This window comes from Canis aureus, chromosome 14 (genome assembly GCF_053574225.1).
Source record: "Canis aureus isolate CA01 chromosome 14, VMU_Caureus_v.1.0, whole genome shotgun sequence".
In the NCBI taxonomy this organism is placed as follows: domain Eukaryota; kingdom Metazoa; phylum Chordata; class Mammalia; order Carnivora; family Canidae; genus Canis; species Canis aureus.
This window is the reverse complement of record NC_135624.1, coordinates 41,055,207-41,075,270: the sequence shown is the minus strand read 5'-3', so window position 1 is coordinate 41,075,270 and position 20,064 is coordinate 41,055,207. Positions and strand designations below refer to the sequence as shown.

The 20,064-nt window shown below is 51.1% G+C and overlaps 1 protein-coding gene across 4 annotated transcripts in view; it reads right to left on the bottom strand.

Annotated features, from left to right (window-relative positions):
* PPP1R16A (protein phosphatase 1 regulatory subunit 16A) overlaps positions 1-20,064 on the bottom strand; it is a 35,003-nt gene that overhangs the window by 6,689 nt on the left and 8,250 nt on the right. For 2 of the 4 annotated variants that reach the window (XM_077847725.1, XM_077847724.1), the window contains exons 2-3: positions 10,531-10,697; positions 1,614-1,805 (exon numbers count right to left, since the gene is read on the bottom strand). The gene's annotated coding sequence lies outside the window, so the exon portion shown is untranslated. The remainder of the gene's footprint in view (positions 1-1,613; positions 1,806-10,530; positions 10,698-20,064) is intronic. The other 2 variants (XM_077847726.1, XM_077847723.1) reach the window with 1 other exon arrangement.

The window sequence follows — 20,064 nt, the reverse complement described above, 5'->3', positions numbered from 1 at the left end:
TCCAGGGGTCCTCAGCCTCTGACTCTGGTGGGCCCAGCCCTGACACCCTGGGTCTGCTCTGGGCCTCTTTAGCAGCACCCCTTGCTGGAAGATGCCCGAGGGTAGTCTCCCCGTCACTTTGGGCAGGTCCTTGGGCTGCTGACTATCTTCTCTGAGCCCAAGGTGACCCTAAGGAAGAAACACTACAGTGGGCACCCCATCTCAGGACAGTCTCTATCAGGGGGTGACACAGCGCCCAATGCCTGGCCCCTCCAGGCTCAGCCCAAGACTTCTGGGCCCCAGCCCCCGGGACCTGCCTGACGGCCTCTAGACCCCCTCAGCCGCCTCCTCCCAGCCAGTCCAGGAACAGCCCACAGGAAGTGAAAGAGCCGACCCTCAACGGGGCCACCAAGGCCAAGATGGCTTAGGGGAGTCCCACAAAATGGCCAGCACACCAACCCAGGCTGCAGGGGGGATGGCGAGGGAGGCAAGCAGGACCTCTCCCACCTTGTCCACAAATGCCCCCTAAGTCTCGCTAGAATGTCAAACAGAGAGAATCTAGGCGATGGCATCCAAGTCTCAGCTCCGTGCCCAGGTAAGCGGCACAAGAGCGTGGGACCGAGATGGGAGGAGCCACCTGCAAAGACAATGGCCACTGCCCCCCAAGCCTCTCAGCGCACACCACACACTGCTGGGAGCGTGCCGGGACCCCTGGCTTCTGGGACGGGAGGCCCAGGACCCGGACCCCAGCCCAGCGCGAACAGGTCCACGCTGGCCCGGGTGCTCAGCGGCCCCGAACATCCACCGTCACCACCTCCCCAGCACATCCCGGTCATGATCCCCGTCTGCTCCACAGGGACACTGTGCCCACGCCTCCATCCGAAGTCCTCTGTTAGACAGAACATAAGAGACTCCTAACTCTGGGAAACAACTAGGGGTGGTGGAAGGGGAGGAGGCCGGGGGGTGGGGGTGACTGGGTGACGGGCACTGGGGTGGGCACTTGACGGGATGAGCAAGTGTTATGCTATATGTTGGCAAATTGAACACCAATAAAAAATAAATTTATATTAAAAAAATAAAAAATAAAAATAAAAAAATAATAAAAATAAAAAATTCAACAAAACAAAACAACAACAACAAAAAACAAAGTCCTCTGTTAGCCGGTCCACCTCATGCCCACATCAGCACCGTGTGAAGGTGAGCGACGGTGTAACGAGAATCTAGGCCTGCGAGGGGCAGTGAGTGTCACTTTACTCACCCATGGCCTTGTGCGGAGGGAAGAGATGGAGGCTGGAGGCTGGGGGAGCTCGGGCTGCCCACCCCCCACATGTGAAGCTCTGCTTGGCTTCCTGGGGGGGGATTCCTGTGACTTGCAATCAAAGAGCCGGTTTTATTTGTGGCATTATGTACAAGAGCAAAAAATGGGAGAACCCTAGACGCCTCTCGCTCTGGGAAAGTACATGTTCCCATTGTACAGAGTAACAAGGAAGGTGCCGGGACGGTGCCCGGGAAACCCTGGCACGGGGCCGACGCAGTCCCGGTTTGTCCGTCGGTGCAGACACAGCATGATGCCCCCATTCCGGGCCGAGCCAGGCCCCACCCCTCGTGCTCGCCCTTCCCGCAGACTGGCTCACCTTGGAAGACTCCCATGCCACCACGGCCCACTCCCTCACGGGCACAGGCCACAGGCGCCTCCAGCAGCTTCCCGAGCCGGCGGAGGTTGGACACCAGACACAGCACTATTTGTCCCGGCCTGTCTCTTTCACTAGAGGCCAAGCGTGTTGAGGGCACACGCCCCGTCCATCTCCTCAACCACGTGCCGGCACCTGCAAGAGGAGCCTTTGGTCAGAGTGTGTAAAGGGCTGGGGGGCCCCGGCCTGGCGCAGTGACGCTAAGGAGTGGACAAGCGCAGGCCCGAGGTGCCCTACGACCCACACCACGCAGTCAGGACCTGATGCCCGGAGACCCTACCACGGCCGCACCAGGTTGTGAAGGGCGGCCGGGCCACTGGGCGCTTGCTCTCCTCTGCCCCACGGCAGGCCAGGGCCGGGGACTGGGCTGGCAGAGCAGCAGTGTGCGCGTCGCTGCGTAGGGAGGTCGGCCGTGCTCAGGCCGGGGCCGTGGGCAGGAGGCCGTGGTCACAGGGCGCCCGGACAGCTGCAGTGTGGGGAGCTGGTGGCATGGCAGGTGGCACCTGGCGCTGTACACAGGCCAAGGGACGAACAGATCTGGGCCATGGCCACGGGCACCCAGCGCCGGGACACCCTCCAGAGCACCCAGCAGCAATGGTACGGGCTGCCGGCAGGCCAAGGCTCTAGCAACCTCTATGACAGAAACACTGGAAATGACCTACCTGTTAGCAAAGGGCCTAATCAAGCAAGACCCCGAGGGGTTCGTGACCTTCCATACACCACCATGGAACGGTCACTAAGAAACGGTGTCTGTCCAGGGCACCCGGGGGCCTCAGTCGGTTCAGCAGCCGACTCTTGATTTCAGCCCGGGTCATGATCTCAGGGTTGTGGGATCAAGCCCCACATCGGGACCCCTGCTCAGTGTGGAGTCTGCTTCTCCCTCTCCCTCTGCCCTTCGCCTTGCTCATCTCATGCTCTCTCTCTCAGATAAATAAAAAAATCTTTTTTTTTAAGATTTATTTATTCATGGGGATCTCTGGGTGGCTCAGCGGTTTGGCACCTGCCTTTGGCCCAGGGCGCAATCCTGGAGTCCCGGGATCGAGTCCCACGTCGGGCTCCCCGCAGGGAGCCTGCTTCTCCCTCTGCCTGTGTCTCTGTCTCTCTGTGTTTCATGAATAAATAAATCTTTTTTTTTAAGATTTTATTTATTTATTCATGATAGAGAGACAGAGAGGCAGAGACACAGGCAGAGGGAGAAGCAGGCTCCCTGCGGGGAGCCCGACGTGGGACTCGATCCCAGGGTCCTGGGATCACACCCTGAGCCAAAGGCAGATGCTCAACTGCTGAGCCACCCAGGGGTCCAAATAAATAAATCTTTAGAAAAAAAAGAAATAGTGTTTGTTCAGTAAAAAAAAAAAAAAAGGTATAAAGTCTGCATACAGTATGCTGCCTTTTGTGGGAAAAAGGAGTAAATAAGAACATATATTTATTTTAATGTATATAAGAACACAAGAAACACCAAAAAAGACCAAAAGTCACGGTGGGGTGCAGAGGCAGGTGGATGGGGAACACGCAGGTGGATGGGTCGCTCCTGCTGGCTTCTGAGGCACGCCAGGTAAGGCTCTCCTCAGCGCCTGCAAGTGCTGTTTCAGAAGAGCAGGTGTGCGCACTCCCATTGGCTGCCAGGGCCGACCTGGGAGGAACAGCACGGGCCATGCTCAGCTCCTGGAGCATCTTCTATCCTCAGCTGTCTAGGGTTTGGGAGCCACAGAAGCTTTCAGACAAATGATTGATGTGATCAGATTGGGGGTAAGGGGAACCTGACACTTGCCCACGAATGGACAGGAGAAGTCAAGAACAGGATGAGGAGGGGACAGGTTGTCAGATGCAGGGCAAGGGAGTGAGAGGCAGAGGAAGGAGGGCCCGCAGAAGCAGGTCTGAGCAGTGTCCAGGCAAACTGGCACCAGGAAGCCCAGAAGAGAGCATCCAGGAGTGAGGGGCCAGCAGAGATACAGACGGGAGGACCAGCGTGACCACTGCAGGGAAGCAGGGGAGGGCCGTGCACAGTGACCGGGGAAACTCTGCTCCAACGCATGGCTACAGATGGCAGGTAACCAACTACCTGGAAAAACAGAGCAGGACCTCCCTGTCTCCACGCCCCAAAATCAATTCCGGGAGCGCCCGGGGGGCTCAGTCGGTTAAGTATCCGACTCTTGATTTTGGCCTAGGTCATGATCTCAGGGTCATGGATCAAGCCTCGCGTAGAGCTCTGTGCTGGCGGGGAGCCTGCTTGAGGTTCTCTCCCCCACTCTTCCTCTGCACCCCCCCTTAAATAAATAAATAAATATTTTTAAAAAATCAATTCCAGACTCATCAGAGACACAGCTGCAAGGAAAAATAAAGCCACAGGAGTATAAGAAAGAAGGAAGAATTATCTGTGTAATCCCAGCACAGGGGAAAGCCTTTTCTAAATTTGACACAAAACCCAGATATGAAAAGACTGATAAATACGGTTGCACTAGATCTGCACTGAAGAAGAAAACAAACCAAACCAAAACCTCCAAAACCAGAAAACAGATGGTCAGCTGGACAAAACACATGTAATGCACATGGCAAAGTGGTCCTCTGGGCAGTCATGATGGGGCCTTGCAGCGTGGGCGAAGTGAAGACGGCTCCTGGGACAAAGGACACGGATCCCACTGGAAACATGGTCAGACACTCCAGTCCCCAATAATTACCAGCAGGACATGCGCCCGCACGGCACACAAGGCTGGAGCATTAAGCCCAAGGGTGCCAGCCTGGAGGATGCTCCTGGGGCTCTAGGGAAATGGAAAAGGCCTTGGACCGGGTACACCGTGTGGGGACAACTGCCCGGCCCGTGGACCTCCCACTGCATGGGTGATCCTTCTCAAAGGAGGAACCGTCTTGTCTTTTACAAGAGAAGGATAAGGAGACGAGCTCAGCAGAAGTCCCCGTGGACGGACATGGTGTGGACTCCACTTCCAGAGAACCTCGGCTGAGCTGGGAGGGAGCCAAGAGACAGGCTTGACCAGAGAAGCAGCATCGAGGGGGCTTCTGACCCTGCGCTCAATCCTCTAACTCTGGGCAACCTGGGTGGTTCAGTGGTTTAGCACCTGCCTTCAGCCCAGGGTGTAACCCCGGGGTCCAGGGATCGAGTCCCACATCGGGCTCCCTGCGTGGAGCCTGCTCCTCCCTCCATCTGTTTCTCTCTCTCTCTCTCATGAATAAATAAAATATTTTTTTAAAAATCCCCCAACTCTGAAGCCACCTCAGCCCCCTGGCCAGGAAGGGGGCACCCGGCACCCCCGTTCCTCACCGTGGCCTGCGGCCCCTTCCCCACTCCTCTCTGGAGTCTTCGCTGACACAAGCCATGAGCTGAGCCAACCCCCACCACCAGCCCTGGCTGCGGGCATCACCCCGTCGCCACACCAGGTCTGTTTCCCGGTGGCCTCAATTTCTTAGGACCAGCCTGCAGCTCTCTGCTCCTCAGTCGTGACCCCTTCTTCCGGCCAATGACCTCGTCCTTTGCCCCAATTATGCCCTTGAGCCTGTCGCCATCAGTAACTGTCCCCCCTCAAGTCCCCTCCGGCGTTTCAACCCAACATCCCACTCTCAGACCGTCACCTACCCCAGCGCGGTCCCAGCTCCGTCCTGCAGATGCCGACCCCATGCTGTCACGGCCTCACCTTCAGCTTCAAGCTGTGCTCAACCATCACGCACCCTTCCGCGAGTGCAGGGGCAAGCCCAGCCCGTCTAGCACCGCTGCCCCAGCTCTGAATGAACCAGCAGAGCCGCAGGCTGAAGTCCACACCTCAGACACGGGCAGGGCCATTCGGCAGAGGCCGCTTTAAGGCAACACCTTGCGCCATGGAACCATGAGGAAGGCAGAAGGGCCCACGGCGACCCCCAGCCCCCTAGCTGAGCACAGACAGGCCCATCAGGTGGCCCATCTCAAAAGACCCAGAAGCCCTAGCTGACCAGCGGGCCTCTGACACCTGGACGCAGTCTCCCCACGTTCCCATACCTTCCCCCTTCGATGGCAGCCCCCACCACCGCCTCCTGGCAGTCTCCCTCTCTGTCCTGAGTGCTGTCCTGCCCATGGATTTAATAAAGTTCTCTCCTTTGTTCTGCCTCAGGTGAATTCTTTCACCACCCGTGGGGCCAGCCTGCACCCGACTGGGTCACCCCACATTTGGTGACCATGTAATGAGGAGACCCCACACATTCAATGGCATGAATTCTTCCAGAAATCGTACAGCTTCCTTGCCTCTTCTCCCTTATTTTCATGCTCAGCTGCTGACATGTTTCAAGAGAAGACAGAAGCCATGAGACAAGGACATCCACCTGCAGCCCCCGCCCCAGCTTCATCCCACTGCAAGGACCCAGATGCACGCCCCAGGACCCCTCCAGGACCGTCTTCCAGCATGAGCTCTCTCCTGCCTCTGGGTCCTTCCCATCAGCACAGTGATTACTCTAACCTAATTTAAAAAACAATAAATAAATAAATAAATAAATAAATAAATAAATAAATAAATAAACACATCATACTGGATGACACAGTAACGTTTGCTATCATTACTTCTATTCATATCTGTACTAAGGTTCTAGCCACTGCAACTAGGCAAGAGAAAAAACTAAGTGGAATGAGGATAGGAGGGGTACAAAAAACTCATTATTTGCAAATGACATTGTGTATGATAAAAAACCTGAAAGACCCTATAGAAAAGCCACTAGGACTAATTAAAACAGCAATATTGGCACATACAAAGTCAACATAAAGAATAACTGTATTGGGCAGCCCGGGTGGCTCAGCGGTTTAGCGCCGCCTTCAGCCCGGGGCATGATCCTGGAGACCCAGGATCGAGTCTCACGTCAGGTTCCCTGCATGGAGCCTGCTTCTCCCTCTGCCTCTGCCTGTGTCTCTGTGTCTCTCATGCATAAATAAAATCTTTAAAAAAAAAAAAAAAGAGGGATCCCTGGGTGGCGCAGCGGTTTAGCGCCTGCCTTTGGCCCAGGGCGCGATCCTGGAGGCCCAGGATCAAATCCCACGTCGGGCTCCCGGTGCATGGAGCCTGCTTCTCCCTCTGCCTGTGTCTCTGCCTCTCTCTCTCTCTCTCTGTGTGACTATCATAAATAAATAAAAAAAAAAAAAAAAAAAAAAAGGTAACCTTTAAAAAAAAAAAAAAAAGAATAACTGTATTTACAAATACCAGCAACAACTAGACAATGAAGCTTTACGAAGCCATTTATAGTAACATAGTATCCAAAATCATCAATGTCTAGGAATAAGTCTAACAAAAGAGGCACAAGACTCATACACAGAGAACCACAAAATAACAGGACGCACCGTGCTTGTGGGTCACAAGGCTCAGAACTGCCAGCCTGTCATTTCTCCCCTCTTTGAAGGTCCAACACAATCCCAACCAAAATCATAGTAGCTGGGGATCCCTGGGTGGCGCAGCGGTTTAGCGCCTGCCTTTGGCCCGGAGCGCGATCCTGGAGACCCGGGATCGAGTCCCATATCGGGCTCCTGGTGCATGGAGCCTGCTTCTTCCTCTGCCTGTGTCTCTGCCTCCCTCTCTCTCTCTCTCTCTGTGACTATCATAAATAAATTAATTAATTTAAAAAAATTTTAAAAAAGAAAAAACAAAATCACAGTAGCTATATTTGGAACTCACAAAACTCATTCTCCATTTTATGTGAAATGCAAAAGGCCAAGAACAGTCAGGACAAGGTTAAAAATGAACAAATGTGAAATGCTCATGCTACTCTGTAACAGAACTTAATATAAAGATTGGTAAAACTCTCCGGTATTGGCTTAGAGGCAAATGCAACCAATGCAACAGAGGAGAGTCCAGAAACAAACCCACTAAGGGAAGACACTCAATTTGTGACACTGAAGAGCAGCAGAAAAAGAACCTTTTCAATAAATGGGACTGGGTCACTTGGATAGCCACATGAAAAAACAACTCATCTTAACCCCTACCCCAGGTGTGCTGCACATTTAAATGTTAAAGGTGAAGCCATATTCTACAGACTGGACACCAAAGCACAGTCCACATATCACAACTTGACCACACCACACTTAAAAAACTTTTGCTCCACAAAAGATCCTGTGAAGAGGGTGAAAAGCCAAACTAGTGACCGGACAGCACGTCTGCAAATCACAGGCCAAAAAGGACTTCTCTCTGGTTCACATAAAGGACTCAAAACTCAGCAGTAAAAAACAAACAATCCAATTAGAAATTGGGCAAAAGGTGTGAGCAGACATTTTACTGAAGAGGATATACAAATAACAAAAAGAAAAAGAAAGAGAAAGAGAGAAGAAAAGAAAGGAAGGAAGGAAGGAAGGAAGGAAAGAAAGAAAGAAAGAAAGAAAGAAAGAAAGAAAGAAAGAAAGAAAGAAAGAAAGAAAGACCATGAAAATCTTTGACAGCATCAGCCATTAGGAAAATGCAGATTAAAACCACAGTGAGAGGGCAGCCCCAGTGGCGCAGCGGTTTAGTGCCGCCTGCAGCCGGGGACCCGGGATCGAGTCCCACATCGGGCTCCCTGCATGGAGCCTGCTTCTCTCTCTGCCTGTGTCTCTGCCTCTCTTTTGCTCTCTCTGAATAAATAAATAAATAAATCTTAAAAAAAAAAAAAAAAAAGACCACAGTGAGGGGGACACCCGGGGGACTCAGCAGTTGAGCGTCTGCCTTTGGCCCACAGTGTGACCCTGGGGTCCTGGGATCGAGTCCTGCATCGGGCTCCCCACATGGAGCCTGCTTCTCCCTCTGCTTGTGTCTCTGCCTCTGTGTGTCTCTCATGAGTAAATAAATAAAATCTTAAAAAAAAGAAACCCAAAACCCACAGTGAGGCATCACTGCATACCTATCAGAATGGCAGGGGTCTCATACGTTACTGGTGGGCACATAAAACGGTGCGGCCACTCTGGAAAACAGATCAGCAGTATCCTAAAACCACTGAGCATGCGCTCACCACGTGACCCAGCAGCTGCACTCTCAGGCATTTGTCCCACAGAAATGGACATTTACATCCACACAAAAACTTGTACCTGAACTTCACAGCAACTTTATTCATAAGAGGCCCAACCTGGAAATAGCCCAGGCCTTCAATGGCAAGTAGTTAACCAAACTCCGGTCCACCCACATCATGGAGCACTCTTCAGGGATGAAAAGGGTCATCTATGGATCACACAGCCTGGATGGCTCTTGAGGCCTAGGCTCCTCCCTCACAGCCACCCCCTGCATGATTCCACTTATACAGATCCTTGATGTGGTAAGATTGTGGGGTGGGGCGTGCGGGCAGAGGAAGGCGGTGGCCAGGGCTGCACAGGGCAGCACAGAGTCCTTGTCATGGAGCTGTTCTTTCACTTTGACTCTGATGGTTACACAGATCTACACGGTTAGCAAGACTGCACAGAAATAAATGCACATAAAACTGGTAAAATCTGGGATCCCTGGGTGGCGCAGCGGTTTGGCGCCTGCCTTTGGCCCAGGGTGTGATCCTGGAGACCCGGGATCGAATCCCACGTCAGGCTCCCGGTGCATGGAGCCTGCTTCTCCCTCTGCCTGTGACTCTGCTTGTGACTCTGCCTCTCTCTCTCTCTGTGTGTCTCTCATGGATAAATAAATAAAATCTTTAAAAAAAAAAAACTGGTAAAATTTGAAAAGGTCAGTGGAATGTGTGCAAGTCAGGGTCCTAGATGCCTTCAAGGGACTGGCAACTTGTGCAACAGGACAGTCTCTCTGAACTATTTCTTACAACTGTAGGAAAATCTACAGTGGCCTCAAAACTGAGTTTCAAAATAAAAGGAGTGAAAAAGGAAGGCCTAGTGTAGGGAATGGTATTGGCAATATATAACTAGCAAGTGATCTAGAAAGAACTACAAAAAAGCGAAAGGAACCCTTCCACCAAACACGGCAACGGGCCAAGACCGTCTGCTACTGCCTCACCTCATCCACACGCTGCCACACAGGGGCCCCAGGCCCACAGGCAGCAGAGACTCATATTAGTACACTCCCCGCCAGTGGAGACCCATGGTGGGTAAGGCGCAGAGCAACTGGGAGCACCCCAGACTGCCCATGGTATACGTGTCCCCCACTAGCCACCCCACTGCAGGCATGACCCCGAGGGAGATGCGCCAGGGTCCTGACTGAGCTGCTCCAGGGGCATGGCTACACAGGACGCTCCCAGGGCAGCTGGCCACCTGTGCTGTGGGCTCAGTGCTGTGTCCACGTCCAGCTCCCTGAACCTTCAGGAAACACTGCTCAAGTATTAAGGGCATGAATGGCTTCCCAAGCACCTGGCCTCATGGGCAGTGGGGAACCACCAGGATCATTCCAGGAGCAGAATGGAAGGGATCAGCTGTCACATAACTGCCACTTGGCACAGCATCAGAACGCACTTTCAGAGACCAGCCCTACGAGGCTAGAGGGATTATCATCCTTGCTCACGGCCCGGGTGGCACAGGACTCCCAGGAGAGGAGCCATATCCACAGTTTCACAGCTGTCATTCCAGGTTCACATGTGTCTCACAGCCAACACAGGAATGGGGTTAATGACCTCCTACTCCAAAGGGTCCTTCCTCCATGCCCTGATCTCTCACAGTGCCGTATGCCTGTCCCTCTGTCCTTCTGCTGGCCTCCTACCATCGGGTCTCAGGAACCCCTTATGGGCAGCCCCTTGGTGGACTGGACTCTAATCCTGCCTACACTACTGCCTGGGACCTCCTACGGTCCCTCCGACTCCCCTGGGCCCAGCCTCCACCTCCCAGACACCATACTCCCAGGAGCATCCCCAAGAAGGGAGTGCCCGCCCTGGGAACGGCCCTGGCACTGGCCACCCGGCTCCACGGTTCAGTGACCCTGCCACCACAACCGTCACCAGGGCAGACCTCGGCTCCAGGAGGCCTGCCTCTCCTGCTCATCCATTCGTCCATTCGTGTCTTCTACAAGTAGCAGTCACTCAAGGGAAGGGCGGTAGATGGTCAACACACCCACGAGGTGCCATCTTGTGGGCAGCAAGGAGCATCCAGTCCAAGCGAGGGCCAGTGGCAAGACTCTGAGGGAAGACACGAGAGTTTAAGAACCGGGAAGCAGGTGAGAGCAGGAGTGGGGAGGCCCACGGCACCGCGGGCCTGGTGCCCACCAGGTCTGCACCTTCCACAGCCTCCCGCCTGCCGGCCTGCTCCAGCCAGGGCTCCAGCTTATCTCTGAACCGCAGCCTGGGACCAGAACCCAAGGCCCCGCGAGGCCGAGCTTCACCAGCAGGCCTGCTCACCACCCGGCCAGACACCCGCCCCCCCACCCGGCCAGGCTGGATCTCACATCAGTCCTGCGAGCCCAGTGCCTGGAAGGACAGGCTCCCACGCAATTCCCCAGGGTGTCGGGGTCCCCTTTGAAAGCCCTTTATGGTGAGGACTGATACAAACACAGAAAGCGCAGAAAAGGACACTGCGAAGGCCACGTGGGAACCACCCACCCGCGCGTGTCCGTGTCCACGCAGGTCTCCTCTGCGCACATCCACACGCGACTTCCACACGCAGACGCAGGGGTGTGGCCGCCCCAAGGTGCGGGCTCCAACCCACTCTCCCCGTGGGACACCCAACCGGCCTGGCCACACCGGTAAAGGCCATGCCCCGCATGGGCAGTGCCACCACCGTGACAGGTCCACAAAGATTCCCGACTCCGTTCCCCTGCGCCCACACGACGCAGCACTACCTGCGGTGGCTCGTGGCCAGCTCGTCTCTAGCTCTCCGGCCCTCGACCCGGGCCCAGCCGCCGCCTCCCTAACACCCCATGGGGGCCGCATCCTTCCCGGGGGGCCTCAGTGCTCCAACGACTCCCGTTACCCTAGAGCCATAGAGCCAGAAATCGAGGCTATCCTGGTTTCTGACCTACAAAAATGCACTCTCACTTGGCTCAGTTACAACTGCCAGGTGATGGGTCCGCGAGGGGATCTGCGGGTGAGGGCCCAGGGCCCCGCGCGGGCACTAGTCAAATGCGTGGACCACACAAGGCACGGGCCACAGGTGGGCTCCAGCAGCAATGCCCCCAAGGGGCCGGAATCTGGGACAGCCTCTCCCCAGAAATCAGGAGGCTCCCAGCCTCCTCCCCCATGTTCTTTTCCTTTGCCATCCCGCTCCAAAATAAAGCTAATAAACAGCAAGGTGCCAGGGGCCTAGGCACCCTTATGAAAAGCCAGGCTGGAGGCATCTCCATTTGAAAGGAGGCTCATCCCTAACTGAAGAGAAAAGTCCACACTAAAAAAAAAAAAAAAAAAAAAAGGAAAGAAAAGCCCACACTGTCCCATTTATGCGTGTCAGCCTAGTTACCCCAATAGGCCAGGACCCCATCATGTAGATTTGGAAATTGAGGTCTGTCTGGTACAAGGCCAAAACCACAAAACTGTAATCCTGGATCTGCTTGGACTCAGAATGTGCTCCCCAGCAATGACCCTGGGCACGGAACAGCACTGAGGAAAGCGGGGGGCGGATGTAGACAAGGGACGCGGACCACACAGCCTGAGAACGAGACATGTGCGGGTGCAAATGACCAACTGAGCACCCAGGTACCCACAGTGAGGGGCGTCAGAGAGGAAGGCATTCATGAGTACACCAATCCCTGCAAGTTGCAGGGAAGGGCGGTGGGAGCCCCTGAACAGAGAGGATGGCAGAGGAGGTGTCCAGGGAACGATGCAGGTCAGGAAAACCCAAAGACACGACAAAGGGGACAGGTAATACGTGAAGCAGCACAGTCCCTGAGACCCGAAAGCCAGCCAGGAGTCCCGTTCCCCTAGGGGTGCAGGCCACTCAGAGGAGGAGGCACAGCTGTGGTCCGCCTGGCTCTGCAAACAGAAGGACCGAGGTCGTCTCCAACTTCTGCAGTTTTGCAGTGCAGGATGAGGAACCGCGGCCCCGAGTAGACGCGGCCTTCTACCAACCTTGCGGTGTAAAGGGGACGGCGTTGGGATACGGATCCTGACGACTTCAGTCCTGAAAACAGGACTCAGAGAGCCACGTACCAATGTTCACATCATTCACACTAGCTAAAGAGCAGAACAACTCAAATGTCCACGGGCAAATGAAAAGATTAACAAAATGTGGTCTCCACACTCAGCCGTAGGAAGTTAGTTCTGCCCCACGCCGCAGCGTGCGATCAAAGGACACACAGTGTGCGATTCCACTCACAAGAGGGACCTAGAGCAGGTAAATTCACAGACACACATAGACTGGAGGTTGTCCGGGGCCGGGGCCTGGGCGGGAATTGTTTAAAGGGGACAGTTTGGTGTTTCAGGTAGTTGAGAGGTTCTGCTAATGGACACTGACAGGCTGCCCAATACTGAATTGTTCCTAAAAATGGTTACAATGGTCTATTTTATGTTTTTTTTTTTAAAGATTTTATTTATTTATTCATAGACACAGAGAGAGAGGCAGAGACACAGGGAGAGGGAGAAGCAGGCTCCATGCAGGGAGCCCGACGTGGGACTCGATCCCGGGTCTCCAGGATCATGCCCCAGGCTGCAGGCAGCGCCAAACCGCTGCACCACCGGAGCTGCCCTATTTTATGTTATGGACATTTTATCACAATTATGGGGGAAAAGAGTAAAGGCACACAGGTGACAAGAGGCGGGAGGCTCCAGCACCTCTCCTACCCTCGCAGGAGGCCGGGCTGGGCTGAAGCAGGATGGAGATCCCGCAGGCAGAGGGAAGCTGCCTAAACAGCCTGTTTGCCACAATCATGTGACTGGCAGGGAAGCTCGTACTTTCACCCTAAGACCGTTCTAGGCTTCCTGTGAGATGTAACAGGTAAGTAGCTCATACTTAACACTTTTTCAAATGTTTTTTAAAGATTTTATTTATTTATTCATGAGAGACACAGAGAGAGGCAGAGACCCAGGCAGAGGGAGAAGCAGGCTCCACGCAAGGAGCCTGACGCAGGACTCGATCCCGGGTCCCCAGGATCGCACCCTGGGCTGAAGGCAGGTGCCAAACTGCCGAGCCACCCGGGGATCCCCCTCATCAGAGAATTCTAACTCATTATTTTGAAAACTGTAAACTAAGAGAGAACGGGTCACCTTTCTTTTTAATCCTCTTGAGAGATGTTTTTGTGTTTTGTTTTCATCACCGCAAGTGTGCTCCTTAGTCCCCAGCACCGTTCACATTTCCTCCCACCCAGCTCCCATCAGGTGACCATCTGTTCTCTTCTCCTGTATAAACTGTACCAAATACCTGATGTGGTAAGATTTTTATTAATCACAAGAAAAGACACCTGGACATTGTGCCACACAATGGAGGAACAATCATCTTATATCAAGTAGTCTTTTTAAACAATAAAAACTAAATAGAATCTGATTAAAGTTTGATTCAACTACCAGTCTTTGGAAATATGGAGGACAGAGAACGCATCATATGGCATCACAGAGGTGCAACCAGAAAGTTCCATAACATGGGAAACTATAAAAACAAGACACCAAGTTTCTTCAACAAATAAACTGCGGAAGAAAAAAAAAACAATGGTTGGGGAACCTGTATGTTTAAAAGGGTAAGAGATATGTACCTTTTTTGGATCCAGATTCAAATGAATCATAAAATACAGAACAATGACATTTATGAGACAACTAGAAATTTGAACACTAATTATATTAAGAAATTATAGTTAATTTGTTCAGGAATTGTGATATGTTTTTAAAGTGTTCCTTCTAGGGATCCCTGGGTGGCTCAGCGGTTTGGCATCTGCCTTTGGCCCGGGGCGTGACCCTGAGTCTCAGGATGGAATCCCACGTCGGGCTCCTGTATGGAGCCTGCTTCTCCCTCTGCCTGTGTCTCTGCCTCTCTCCCCTGTGTCATAAGTAAATAAATAAGTAAGTAAGTAAGTAAGTTCCTTCTAGGGGCTCAGTTGTTAGAGCCTGTGGCTCTTAATCTCAGGGTTGTGAGTTCAAGCCCCATATTAAGGGTAGAACTTAAAAAAAAGTATCCCTTCTAGAAACAGATACAAAAATACTTACAGAGTAAATAATATATTTGAAATTTCCTTTAAAATAATATAAAAGATACAGTTGGGGCTCCTGGGTGGCTCAGTCAGTTAAGTGTCTGCCTTCAACTCAGGTCATGATCCCAGGGTCCTCGGATCGAGCCCTGCATCAGGCTCTCTGCTCCGTGAGGAGTATGCTTCTCCTTTCTCCCTCTGTCTGCCCCTTTCTCTCTGTCTCTGACAAATAAAATATTTTTTTAAAGACTTATTTATTTATTTTATAATAGACATAGAGAGAGAGAGAGAGAGAGAGAGAGAGGAGGGAGAAGCAGGATCCATGCCGGGAGCCCGACGTGGGACTCGATCCCGGGACTCCAGGATCGCGCCCTGGGCCAAAGGCAGGCGCTAAACTGCTGAGCCACCCAGGGATCCCCTAAATAAATAAAATCTTAAAAAAAAAAAAAAGACATAGGTGAAACAAAACTGGTATGAGTTGACAATTGTTGAAGTTGGGTGATGAGTATGTGGGGAACACTGTATTCTAACTACTTGTATGGATGTTTGAAATTTTCCATTATCAAAGAGAAAAAAAAGTTGATTTCACTTGGGTAGACCATATGCTGGAACATAATTCAAGATTCAGTAACTTTATAAGAAATGAAAACAGGAAAAAAAAGAAAAAGAAATGAAAACAGAGTATGTTCACCAACCACAATGGAATTAAATTAGAAGTCAATAACAAAAATATATCTAGAAAAACTCCAAATATTTAGAAGCTTAAAAGTATGCTTACCCTACAGGCTAAGGTAGAAATCAAAATGGAAATTAGGGATCCCTGGGTGGCGCAGCGGTTTGGCGCCTGCCTTTGGCCCAGGGCGTGATCCTGGAGACACGGGATCGAATCCCACGTCAGGCTCCCGGTGCATGGAGCCTGCTTCTCCCTCTGCCTATGTCTCTGCCTCTCTCTCTCTCTCTCTGTGACTATCATAAATAAATAAAATCTTTAAAAAAAAAATGGAAATTAGAACATATTTTGAGCTGAATGAAAATGAAAACATACATATCAAAATATGTGAAATACAGTTAAAGCAGTGCTTAGAAGGACATGTTTATCTTTGATTGCTTAAGTAAGAAGGTCAAATCAAGGACCTAAGCTTTCACTTAAGAAGCTAGAAAAAGAGAGGAAAATTAAACCCAAGTAAGTAAAAGAAAATACTAATAAGAATAAAAAATAATGAAATACAAAATAGACAAAGAGGAAAATATTGAAACGAAAAGCTGCTCCTTTCAAGGGCTCCTGGGTGGCTCGGTGGTTGAGCGTCTGACTGTGGCTCAGGTCATGACCTCAGGGTCCTGGGATCCAGTCCTGCATCCGGCTCCATGTTCAGTGAGGAGTCTGTTTCTCCCTTTCCCTCTGCCTCTCCCCAACTCATGTGCATGCCAGCACTGCCACCCACTGTCTCTCAAATAAATACAATCTTAAAAAAAAAAACTGTTCTTTTGACAAATCTCAATAAAATTGATAAACTTTTACTAAATGATCACGAAAGGAGAAGACAGGTGCCTGAGTGGCTCAGTTGAGTGTCCAGCTCCTGGTTTCGACTCAGGTCATGATCTCTGGGTTGTAAGATCAAGCCCCACCATGAGTCCCACACTCAGCGGGGAGCCTGCCTCAGAGTCTCTCCCTCCCCCTCTGTCTCTACCCCTGCTCATGGATACACGTTTTCTCTAAAATAAACAAGTCGATCTTTTAAAAATATATAGAAGACAGGCAGCCCAGGTGGCTCAGCGGTTTGGCGCCACCTTCAGCCCAGGGCCTGATCCTGGAGACCCGGAATGAAGTCCCACATGGGGCTTCCTGCATGGGGGCCTGCCTCTGCGTGTGTGTGTGTGTGTGTGTGTGTGTGTGTGTGTGTGTGTGTGTCATAAATAAATAAATAGATCTTTAGAAATATATATACAGAAGACAAAAATTACCAATATCATGACTGAGAAAGGGGGGTACAGACCTTACAGACCAAAAAAATGATAAAATAGTAGTGTTCTGAACAATTTATGACACTAAATTCAATACTTTAGGTCAAGGGGCAATGAACGAGAGTCCACTGACCAAATCTGGTTACTGTTACCATAACTGAAGTTTTATGAGAACATAGCAGTACTCATTTGCTTATGTATTGTCTATGGCTGCTTTGTGCTACAATGACATAGTTGAGTAGCTGCAACAGACACCACTTGGCTTAAAAAATTTACCATTTGGCCCTTTATAAAAGAAAAATTGCCATATTTCACTTAAATAGGCAAATTATCTGAATGAAACAAATTATCAAAATGAACTAAAGAAGAAACAGAATAAAAAAAAAAAAAACCAGAATAGCCATATACCTATTAAATTAAATTTGCAGTGAAAAACTTTCCGAAAGGGACACCTGGGTGGGTCAGTGGCTGAGCATCTGCCTTTGGCTCAGGGTGTGATCCTGGGGTCCCGGATCCCAGGTCCCCTGCCTCTCCCTCTGCCTGTGTCCCTGTCTCTCTCAGGAATAAATAAATAACATCTTTAAAAAAATAAAAAATAAAAATAAAACCCTTAGTAACCTTCAATATGGGAACTAGAATATATTTAGCAAGGTTGTGAAATACAAGGACAATATGTTAAAATTAACTGTGTATCTCTGTACCACCAACAATCAGAAAATGTAAAATGTTCATTATCATTCACAAAATTATTATACAAAGTACGGGATACTTTGACACCCCCTTCAAAAAGATAAAGCCTAATCCACTTTTCCTTCATTATGGGTTGGACTTAGTTATTCCTAACAAACAGAAAACAAACCAAAAAATGTCAGAAACTGAATGAATAGAAAACAAGCAAACAAAATGGTCATGTATAACTTATGAGATTAGACCATAAGGCGATGCAGCCGCCTGCTTGCCGCGTCCTGGATCTCTGCTGCTGGAGGAAATGAGCGGGTCTACCGTCTACGCAGTCTGGGAGAGGCTCAGGCTGAGAGCTCCTGACAATAGCCCGGGGACGGCACCGCTTCGGAGCAGGCCCTCCAGCCCCCATCGAGCCCCCAGAGAATGCAGGCCTGACCATCCTGTTTGCAACCACAGGAGACCCTGATCCCTAAACGAGGGCCACCGGCTAAGCCACTGTTGAACTCCTGACCTACGGCAGCTGCCAGATAATGAATGCTGTTGTCTCAAGTCACTGTATTTTCGGGTGACGTGCTGCCCAGCAATGGACAGGCACAGACGTGAACACGGAGGAAAGGGAAGCTCCGTCAGATGGGAGCTGGCGGCCGGCAGGGGCCGCCCCGCTGCAGGGACTCAGCGCCGGAGCCTGCAGCGCCTCCTCGCTGCCCCGCCTCCTCGCTGCCCCGGTGGGAGGAAGGCCCAAGGCCCCCCGGCTTGCCGCGGCGCCCACTCCCCACTCGCGGACCTCACGTGGGCGCGGCCTCTCCCGGCTGCCCTTCGCGCCCCCTTGGCGCACACTCCCTCTCTAAAGAAAAAGAATAAAACTTAAAGTGAAGTCCTCTGGGGCGCCGGAGTGGCTCAGCTGGTAGAGCATGAGACTCAACCTCGGGGCTTGGGAGTCGGAGCCCCAAGATAGGCAGAGAGATGGACAAATAAATACATTTTTTTAAATAAGTAAAATTAAGTCTTCTGAGGCTCTAAATAAACCCCGGGGCGCCTGGATGTTGAGTCAGTTAAGCATCTACCTTCAGCTCAGGTCATGATCCTGGAGTCTCAGGATCCAGGGGCATCAGGCTCCCCACAGCAGGGAATCTGCTGCCTCCTCTCCCCCTGCATGTGCTGTCTCTCTCTCTCTCTTTCTCAAATAAATAAATAAAAACTTTAAAAATCAATCAATCCATTAATCCCAAGTTTCCTATGTTCCCTAGACCAAGGTCAAATTGTGGGCCATTGTTAAAAAGTGTCCTAAAGACCCTCCTAGGATTCCTGAAGAATTTAACATAGTTACCCAAACTTACCTACCTGGTCTCTCAGATTTTTATTAATCAGGCCACATGTTATTTGTGAGGGCCAGGCCAAATATCGGATGAAGCTAGCCAGGAGGAGACATCCGGAAGGGGCTTTACAGAAACAAAGCCCTAACTTTGGGCAAGAGGCAAGATTACAAGGTGGAAGTCTCCACAGAGCAATGACGGGAGCTTTTCCCGAGCCTGTTGACTGGAACGAACTCCGGGCTTGTACACAAGAGCCTGATGAACCTGTTCATAATTACGATCCACTCCAAATGTCTTTAAAGAAAATTCTGGTCTTCCTTTAGAGGCTAGATCCACCCGGGGAGCCCTGAACTCCGTGTTTACTAACAGGCTGAACCGGGTCTTTCTGCTTTAAAGAGACCAGGAAAGAGCTAAGTCAATCTAGGTTGATCCGGCAAAGCACATCACTCACAGGCTAGACGAGTCAACACAGAAGAAAGACCAGTAAAATTCTTAATTTTCAACTCCAGACACGAAGGCCCCCAAACCAACCAAACCCCTCTAGCTTCTGCTGTTATTGCAAAGAGCCAGGCTCCGGGTAAGAAGGCTGCTAACCCGCTTGCATGCTCCAGCCAGCCCCTGAGTGTCCTCTGAAGTCAGGGCGTGACCCCGGAGTCCCAGGGGCCCGGGATGGAGTCCCTCGTCGGGCTCCCCGCAGGGAGCCTGCTTCTCCCTCTGCCTCGGTCTCTGCCTCTCTCTCTCTGGGTCTCTCAAGAATAAATAAATAAAATCTTTTTAAAAATTAAAAAAAAAAAAGAAAAGAATGAAAACGTTAAGTATGGTGCTGGGCATGCTATTGCAAGTCCTTCTGAAGCCACTGAGACAGCGGTCTGACCTCTGGCTACTTCCACGCACAGGCTGCCCCATCCCCTTATTCTAGCTTGTACCTCAGCCAACAGTAAAATCATAAACATTTATACCAAAGGTTGGCTTGCCTTTGGGGTATTCTATGACTTTGGAATGTTATCTACAATGGGGATAAAATTTAAAATGGGTCCTATGTCCAAAATAGCATTACACGCTACACTTTGGTTGGCTGCTCTATTATTGAGTTTCCTGGGCATTCCACACTCGGCTCCCTGGAGGCCAAAGGAAATCACTGCTGCTTCCATCAAAAAATGCTGCTCTCGAGGAAACCAAGAGCCAGATCTCTGTCATAGTCCAAAGGGATGTTCTCCCAAAGGACATTTAGAACAGTTGACAAGAGATATCCAAGAATTGGCCCCAGAGATGAAAAACAATTTTGGAGGGGATCCCTGGGTGGCTCAGTGGTTAAGTGCCTGCCTTCGGCCCAGGGCGTGATCCTGGAGTCCCGGGATCGAGTCCCACATCGGGTTCCGTGCATGGAGCCTGCTTCTCCCTCTGCCTGTGTCTCTGCCTCTCTCTCTCTCTCCCTCTATCTCTGTGTGTGTGTATGTGTGTGTGTGTGTCTCATAAATAAAT